This window comes from Schistocerca serialis, chromosome 4 (genome assembly GCF_023864345.2).
Source record: "Schistocerca serialis cubense isolate TAMUIC-IGC-003099 chromosome 4, iqSchSeri2.2, whole genome shotgun sequence".
NCBI lineage: Eukaryota > Metazoa > Arthropoda > Insecta > Orthoptera > Acrididae > Schistocerca > Schistocerca serialis.
Window position 1 is genome coordinate 220,840,087 of NC_064641.1, and position 9,251 is coordinate 220,849,337.

Here is a 9,251-nt window from a genome sequence, read left to right on the forward strand (position 1 = left end):
GTGTTTCAATCAGCATCTCTCTATCTTACCTATAGCTCTATGCTTTGTTTTACACTTATTATGCAGGAATCTCTGTTTCTTAAGAAGTTTCTTTACAGTGACTAGATATCATGGAGGTTCTCTCCCATTATGAACTGTTGTACTGGGTACATATTTATCCAGTGCATGATCAACTATTCTTTTAAACTTGAACCAGAGTTCCTCTACATGCTCCTGCCCTGTGCTGAAAGTTTCAAGTTCCTCAGTGAGATAGGACACTACTGACTTTTATCTAGTTTACTGAACATATGTATCATTCTGCTTGTTATAGTTGTCCTTTGTACTTTGGTAATCATTGTTGCCACAACCATTACACGATTTTGATGTGGACATCCTCAAAGATGCGGCTCGTAGTGAAACTGCGTGCTTATGGAATATCGTCTCAGTTATGTGACTGGATCTGTGATTTCCTGTCAGAGTGGTCACAGTTCATTTAATTGATGGAAAGTCATAGAGTAAAACAGAAGTGATTTCTGGCGTTCCCCAAGGAAGTGTTATAGGCCCTTTGCTGTTCCTTATCTATATAAACGATTTGGGAGACAATCTGAGCAGCCATCTTTGGTTGTTTGCAGATGACGCTGTCATTTATTGACTAATAAAGTCATCAGAAGATCAAAACAAACTGCAAAAAGATTTAGAAAAAATACCTGAATGGTGCAGAAAGTGACAGTTGACCCCGAATAACGAAAAATGTGAGGTCATCCACACGAGTCCTAAAAACAACGCATTGAACTTTGGTTACACGATAAATCAGTCTAATCTAAAAGCCATAAATTCAACTAAATACCTAGGAATTACAATTACGATCAATTTAAATTGGAAGGAACACACAGAAAATGTTGTGGGGAAGGCTAACCAAAGACTGTGTTTCATTTGCAGGACACTTAGAAAATGTAACAGACCTACTAAAGAGACTGCCTACACTACGCTTGTCCGTCCTCTTTTAGAATACTGTTGTGCGGTGTGGGATCCTTACCAGATAGGACTGACGGAGTACATCAAAAAAGTTCAAAGAAAGGCAGCACGTTTTGCTTTATCACGGAATATGAGACAGAGTGTCACAGAAATGATACAGGATTTGGGATGGACACCATTAAAAGAAAGGCGTTTTTGTTGCAACGGAATCTTCTCACGAAATTCCAATCACCAACTTTCTCCTCCGAATGCGAAAATATTTTGTTGACACCAACTTACATAGGGAGGAATGATCACAAAGATAAAATAAGCGAAATCAGAGCTCGTATGGAAAGATATAGGTGTTCATTCTACCCATGCACTATACGAGATTGGAATAATTGAGAATTGTGAAGGTGGTTCGATGAATCCTCTGCCAGGCACTTAAATGTGATTTGCAGAGTATCCATGTAGATGTAGAAAGAGGTGATGTCTATTTGTTACCAGTAGATCCAATATATTTCCATCCTGTTCTAGGTAATTTTCAGAGAAGGCAATTAGTAAAATTCCAGAGGCTGTCTTATCACAACCAGTTAACTGTTAGATGATCAAAGTCTTCACTGATGATTACAGTATGATTGAAGAACGTGTGTACAAGTGAACTGAGGTTTTCTCTAATGTTGTTCATCTTCGAATGTAGTAGCATTTCAATGTACAATGAAAATCCGACTGGCAAGACTGTTCGGGATGTTTGTCAATATGGCCAACTCTACGTTCTGAATTTTTTCCTACCTGTGAGAAGAGATGGTTGCTAATAGGAACTTTTATGAATTGTGAATAACATGCAGTATTCTCTTTACCATAAGAATAATACGAATATAAACATTTTGCCATGTATCCTTTCGTGTTTGCTATCATCTCATTTAAATCCTTTCTGCTTAATTAAGTACAAAATTAGAGTGAGACAACAGCAAACGCTGAAGAATATACATATCATGTCATATTTATATTCGTATTATTCTTATGCCTAATAGTGATACAGTCAGAAATGAAGCACGGCAACTCACTAGATTTTTAAATCTAAGATGTCTCTAAGTTCCGTGCAGAATGTAATGTACTAAAGAGGCGTATGCAAAGATTTTCAAACGGAGAAAAATTTTCGCTAAACTCTCATTCAGAACATCTTCTATCATACGCAGTCTATTATTTGGTTCTTGTTGATCATTATCAAAGAAAGCAGCAGTGTAAGTAACAGCAAATAGCAGTCTCTTGCCATCGTTTCGCCAATGAGATAATTCCTCTCTCTTTTTTTTTTTTTAATTGTAAGCGGCAGTAACGCGCACAAAAGCAGGTCATGCCGCGAGCGGCGACAGGTCGTAAACACTCATTATCAGAATGCGACAAACAATGCACGACACAGTACAGTAATGCATTTTCAGCTTCAAGTGATGTAAACAACTATAACAAAGAGAATGGCACTTATCAGATCAAAGAAAAATAAGCAATCAATTCAAACCAGATGAAGCACGCGAAAAAGGAAGGATACCCGTATAAATACGAACGGAGCACCTGACGCATAGCAATGGCTACCTGATAAAGCTTAACTGCTAAGCTTACGACTCGAACCAAACAACTGTAGCTGTATCATCATTCATCTGACCTAAATTGTCTCATATTACAATGGACCAACTTTGTTTTGATTTGGAGGTGCGGCCTAAAACTTCTCTATCCCCTTGAATTTCGAGTCTCAAATTTCACGTGCGGCATAGATTCAGGAAAATTTTTTTCCCTTCATTTTAGAGTCTCATTTTTCAGGTGCGGCTTAGATTCGAGTAAATACGGTATTTAGGGGGACACGGGTAAAGTGAGTCCCACTGGCTCTGTTTCAGTTACAGTGAAAAACAACATCTCAAACTTGTTAGTTAGGTGGATTGATACAACACCAGACAGCTAGATCTACTATTGCCACGCCACTCACAATCAAGTGGACGTGTAATGACAGATCCTGTATTTTCTGCAGAGAAGACAGGATCCACAGGAGAGGACAAAACTTAAGGTACCTCTGGTAGAGGTATCATAGGTACATGACTCTCAGGAGCTCTTCCAACACATCGATTTGCAGCATCTGCCAATTGTTTGACAGTAGTCAGAGCGATTTCCAGCTGCTTATGAACATCAACCAACTCGTCCTGTGTTTGAGAACAGCATTCACAATGAGGCTGCCTTTTTTTTTTTTTTTTTTTTTTGTGCAGTGTATTACAAGGAACTTTAAATTAAACCCGCTGGTTGTCTTTTAATCTGCTGAGCTAAAAAGTTGCTAATTCCCTATAAGAATTGAAGCAACCCTATAAGAATTGAAGCAAGTACACAAAACAACATTTCTATTAAGGCAACACAAAAATCAGTGGTAAAAATTCGTAGTTCCATGAAATGTTTACATGTTAATTATATTTGTTATCAAACTCAAAAACAGAGTTAATTTATGGTAAATGCAGATAATGTATGGGGCTGTTCTACTTTAACAGAAAACTATATGTAACACAAATGTTAGTTAGAAAATTTGCTTCAGTATCTAAATCACAAACGGAAATTTGCTACAAATTGCTCATAGACTATGCAAAGGACAACGTTAGCCTCTCTTTGACTGAACTGTGAACCACAAATGCTGATTTTCTACAAAATAAATTTTATATCCAGAACACTCATACCGGAAACTTATGAAAATATAGTTTTGAAGCATCTGAAAATTCTCAGACTAACCTATTTCTCATGTATTTGTACAATGAAATTAGAGAATGATTGTTTTGAATGAGGACAGGCCTACTGTTCTCAAATTTCAGAAGAGAGAAATTTAGTTTAAGCCTACAATTGATGATAACAGTAAGGGTTTATCATGGCACTCACGAATGTTCAAAATTTCGCAATATATCACAATGCAAGTGGGTATTGATGCAATCAGTGAAAGATTATGCAGAAACAACATGAATAGTTTAAATCAGCACATGGACTTGTACATGTGATTGCACACTAGGGAAATTTCCTAAATGGCTTTTATCTATGAATAAAGGTGTGTATTGCAGGGATTTTTCACTTAGGTGATTCTGTGCACAATTCTACATTCACGTGCTGAAGAAGAATGCTGCAGTGTGAGTTTATCTCAGTGAAAATCACTACGTATCTGTTTATGAAGCTTTCATAGTTGATGGACTGAAATGTACTTTTCATTTACATCACAAAGTTAAATTTAGTATTGTTTATTCATTCCATGTTGCAGCTGATGCCATCTACTGAAGGAAACCTTTGAATTCCAACATATAGAAGTTGGAGTCCAAAGAGCAACCACATTCAGCATCAATGAGAAATTATCACAGAGCACAGCAGGAATATATTTCCTCTACTAGTAAAAGATACTGATGGAATCAAATGCTTTGCTGAAGGCTAGAAACATCAACATCAAGGCATTACAGCTGTGTATGGCAAATTCCATCTCATTAGTTATCTTAATTAGTGTTTCACAGTCGTATACAGTGCATAAAACGTTGATTGTCCAGTAATCACTGGATGGTTGTGGATCTTTCTTCTTTGTAACAGGTTAAGTTATGTTGATGACAGTGATGACTATTGGTTTGTGGGGTGCTCAATGACATGATTATCAGCTCCTGTACAAATTCCCAATCTGTTCACTGTCCAGTCTCTCCATTATTCTGAATTATGAGGAAATGATGAGAACTACACAAACACCCAGTCCCTGGGCGGAGAAAATCTCGAACCTGGCTGGGAATCAAACCTGAGACCCCGTGGTCCAGAGGCAGCAATACTAACCACTAGACCACGAGCTGTGGACTAAGCTATGTTTCATTTCCATTTAGAGGAATATGTGTTATTTATAAAAAATAAATTAAATGTGTCTGTATTAGATTAATGTTATGCTTACCACAAGATTTTTGAACAAGGTTATTCTGAAACTGTCTTCTCAACCAGATAACAACAGGCCTGTCCTGCAACAAAGCAGAAAGTGACCACAAAGGCCCTAGCTGTGAAATAGTGTAAGTGGCCTGGGAGGGGGGATTTACAAAAGGTAATGTCTGCATCCCTCTAAACATAGTTTCTCACATAGTTACATACACAGGCACATGGAACAGAATGACAATATGCCTCAATCACATGTACCTTTGGTTGACTTGGCACTTTTTTCTTCTTGCTGCAACCACCAACTATGACTCATGTCCTGCAATTGCTTATTTAATTGCAGGTTGGGGAAGCATACATGTAAGGAGGACCTGGCTGCACTGTTCAGACTGTTTTAATAATGAAGCAGATGTAAGATGTTGTTAGAAAGTCACAGTCCAGATAATCATTTCTACTGTTAGTAGTTAACAATGGTTTCTGCAGAAAAGCCGGTGATAAGTTTTATGAATGTTCGTGTAATTGTTCTGTGACTTGGTTACCTGCTGATCTTGCAACACGATACAAGAACAAAAGTACCTTCACTGTGAATTATAATTGTGTACAGTTTAGAAGTCTCTCTAAAATAGAATATTTGCTGAATTGTGTTCAGTTTCATGTTCCTTGATTCTGTTACTAATATAGAATATCTGATGGTTACCTTGATGACATGTGTAATTGCCCTGTTAGATTGTTAGACTCTTAGTCAGCCGGTGTTTTAATTTTGAAATGAGAATTCGTATGAATGTCGCATAATAAATATTTTGTGTGAAGCGTTGTTGCAACACAGGCAAAGGTCAATTGTGGAAACGAAGCCACTGAATATTAAAAGTAAAGTTATTAAAGAATACACCCAACTGACAACACAAAATAAAAGGGCACGTACATTCATGAGTGAGTGGTTCAAAATAAGAATTAATACTGTAAGGGTCATAAGTTTAGTTACATCAATACACATGCAGTTGTGTGTGAACGTACGATTAGGATAGAGGCACGTACATTCTAAGTACTATCATTCCCTGTGGCCTGATCAAAAAGAAGTGTTGTTAAAATGCATTTATTCATCTAAGAAAGAAAATAATTGGACTTCATAATTAAATGAAAAGAAAGAGTGCAGGTTTTGAATGTCGCAGCAAATATGACCTTTCTATTGAAATTGACATTGGTGGCCTTGAAGAGAAAGAACACATTCATGTACCTCTATTGTTGAGCAGCGCCATTGTGAAGATCATCACCTCCATCTAAATTCTCCATACAAAATTAAAATTAAAATAATCTTCCAGAGTTAAGGAGCTGGGATCCATGGTATCGTAAGTGAGAAAGTCATTCTGTTTCAGAAGTTGCTTTCATTATTTAGCACAATTTGACTAGTAACTGCACAGCACAGCTTATCACGAAGACATGAGAACAACAAAAGGTAACTAATACTAAAACTTAATAAATGAAGAGTGTAAAGCTTCTTTTGTCAGTCAGTGTTAAATACTTTTTAAGTGGATCGAAGGTGTGAGAGTCAAATAATTATATATACATTTAACAATAAGAAAAAATTATTAAGTTCCTTTACACATGACACACAAATACAGAAAGTGCAGTTATTGTAATAGTTTATAAAACATTAACTGATGGCCACTGATATACTATACACAACTACAATATTGAATTTTCTTTTGTAAACACAGTGGATAGAGGTCTGTAAACAGCATGTCCAGCCTTTCTTATGCTGTCCATAATGAAGACTCGTGCAACGCACTCTAAAAATCACTATTTGCACTCTTGGAGGAGGCAACTAATTGATCCTGAGGGATGTTACAAAATACTTAAAATAGGTTCAGGATATTGTACCTCAGCGTTATGTTGCAGACACTCATTGTCAAGAAATATCCCCATGAGATGCCGCTTACAAAAGAAATCCTCTTGAACAACCACTTCAAATCTGGTAAGGTTATCAGGGGATGAGGAATATTTTATAAATCCATAATGGAACCAGTTGATCAGTTTTTGTTATTCATGTGTCTACGTGATGGGCCATTTAACTATATGTTCAACACTCTCCTTTGTAAATAGGCGAGAGCAATACGAAAAACAGTTCTTTGTGAAGGTATGACCCTTGCATAGATCCAGAAGGGCAATCAAGATGGCCTCTACAAGAGTTGGAATTATAGTCAAATGGTTGAATAGGCTTAGGGTCTTTTTAGACACTTTATTTGGACGAAACAGCAGGCAGTGTCTAAAACCATCACTTCTATGAGTGCTTTATTTAATCATAAGTTAGTCAGATTAAAAAACACACACACAAATAAAGCTGTTATTTAATTATTCATTGTTGGAGTTAAAGTTTAAACACTTGCTGTCTACAGCTGCCTCCTGATTAGGAGCATAGATTGTTTTTATTATAAAAGAATTCTGCCATTGGCTATGCTATGCTATGCCTGGTGATAAAATTAAGAGCTCTCAGTTATTTAGTATAATTACGAGTAGCAGTTTTCTATAAGGTGCACTCAAAAAGAAATGAGCAGGTGGCTGTAAAATGAAATCTGCTGAAAGGTTCATAATGTCTGCCTGTGGAAGAAGGCGTTGTGCCTATAAGAGCACTGAGGTCCCAAACTCACTCCTAGAGGGCCACAGGTGCACACCCAGGTGCTGACAGAGTAAGTGCACACAAGTATTGAATGTTGGAAGAGAAGGGAATTACCAGAACACTGTAAATGATATTTCAGAGAAGAATGTCTGGATATACCCCTAGAGACAAAATAAGAAATTTAAACATCATACAAGAATTAGAGATATTTACCATAAATGAAAATACAGAACCACATCTTTAAGGATCCCATTCTCTTGTTTAGATGCATTTGAGTGTGTATCACTGACTTGGCACATGAAAAATCATAACGTATAGAAGTATCATACGAAAATGGGACACTGTCTGTGGAAGTCTCATTTATTATGGAGATATTAAAGGATATTATCCTTCAAAGTAGTGTCACAGACCATCTGTCAACACATATACCTATATTTTTATCTATGTAAAGCAGCATTCTGGACTGTCACTCCAGCAGGGTTAAACTGTCAGCACTGAAGCAATATCTCCTCGACTCACAATACAGGAGGCAGAGTAGTTTCCTGAAGTCTTTGGTGAAAGTGAGAAATCAATGTACCATGCACACCAGGTGCACTGTATGTCACCTTACAGTGTGTAGCAGATGGTACTTCATGTAGCACTGTCATTTTCCTCTTCTCTTGTTTCAGTTGTGAATTTACTTCAGAAGAAGATGGATGGTAAGCTTCCATATGACCATGAATCTTGCTGATTTTATGTTTGTTGTCTTTCTTTTTTTTGTGAAATATGCATGGGAGGAAGCAGGATATGGGTTGACTCTTAGAATTTCAACAGCAAATCACATTATGGTGCAGGTGCCTCTCTTGTAGTGTCTGCCACTGGACCTGGCTGAGCATCTCCATCGCATATCCGCATTTACTAAATAAACCTCTAACAATGTGTACTGCTCTGCTTTGAACCTTATCTATTTCCTGTGCCAATTCTAGCTGATACTGATCCCACACTGACAAGCAATGTTAAAGTATTTGATAAACCAAGATTTTGTAAGCAACCTCTTTTTGTGGAAGGATTACAGTTTCTGGGGTTTCTTCCAGGTAATTTGTGTGGCATCTGCATTACTTGCAATTTGTTCTATGTTGGTCATTCCACTTTAAATTTTTCTGTACACATACTCATAGATATTTTATGGATGTGACTGCTTCCAGTGAGGGTTTTGCAATAGCGTAATAGTAGGGTGTAGGTACCAACATGACGTCACATAACAATCTGCTCTGAAGGTCACGCTGTAACATGATACCCAGCCCATGCCTTGTAGTCAAATGCATGTGGTATGTTCAAGGCCATGATGTAAACTGACACCTATCATGGGTCAAGACAGGACACCCCACCCTCTTTTCCACTGCTTATGCTTGTGCATCAGTTGTATGACACAAAAATGATGGGAAAATGAAGATCACCCACCCACTGTGCCGGTTGTTACACCAAAATTGAGATCAATCTCCCCTCATTGATCCAGCCCAATAGGAAGACGTAAAAAGGGCAGAGAAATAGATTACCCCCTCTTCCCCTTCTCTCTCTAGGCCAATTACGTGAGTCTTGTCACTTGATGTCTGTACGGCCATGAAAGGATCATAACACGAAGAACGAGCAGCAAACTTAGACTGCTTAAAAATGGCAGTAAATATTATCGTAATTCATGAAGATAAGTTACCTATGACTTTTTGACATTATGGTGTGTGCCTAAAAGTTGTGGGAAATTCAAAGGGGTGTGTTGTCCTGTTGGCCGAATTACTATAATTTAATTATGTCCTGGCAT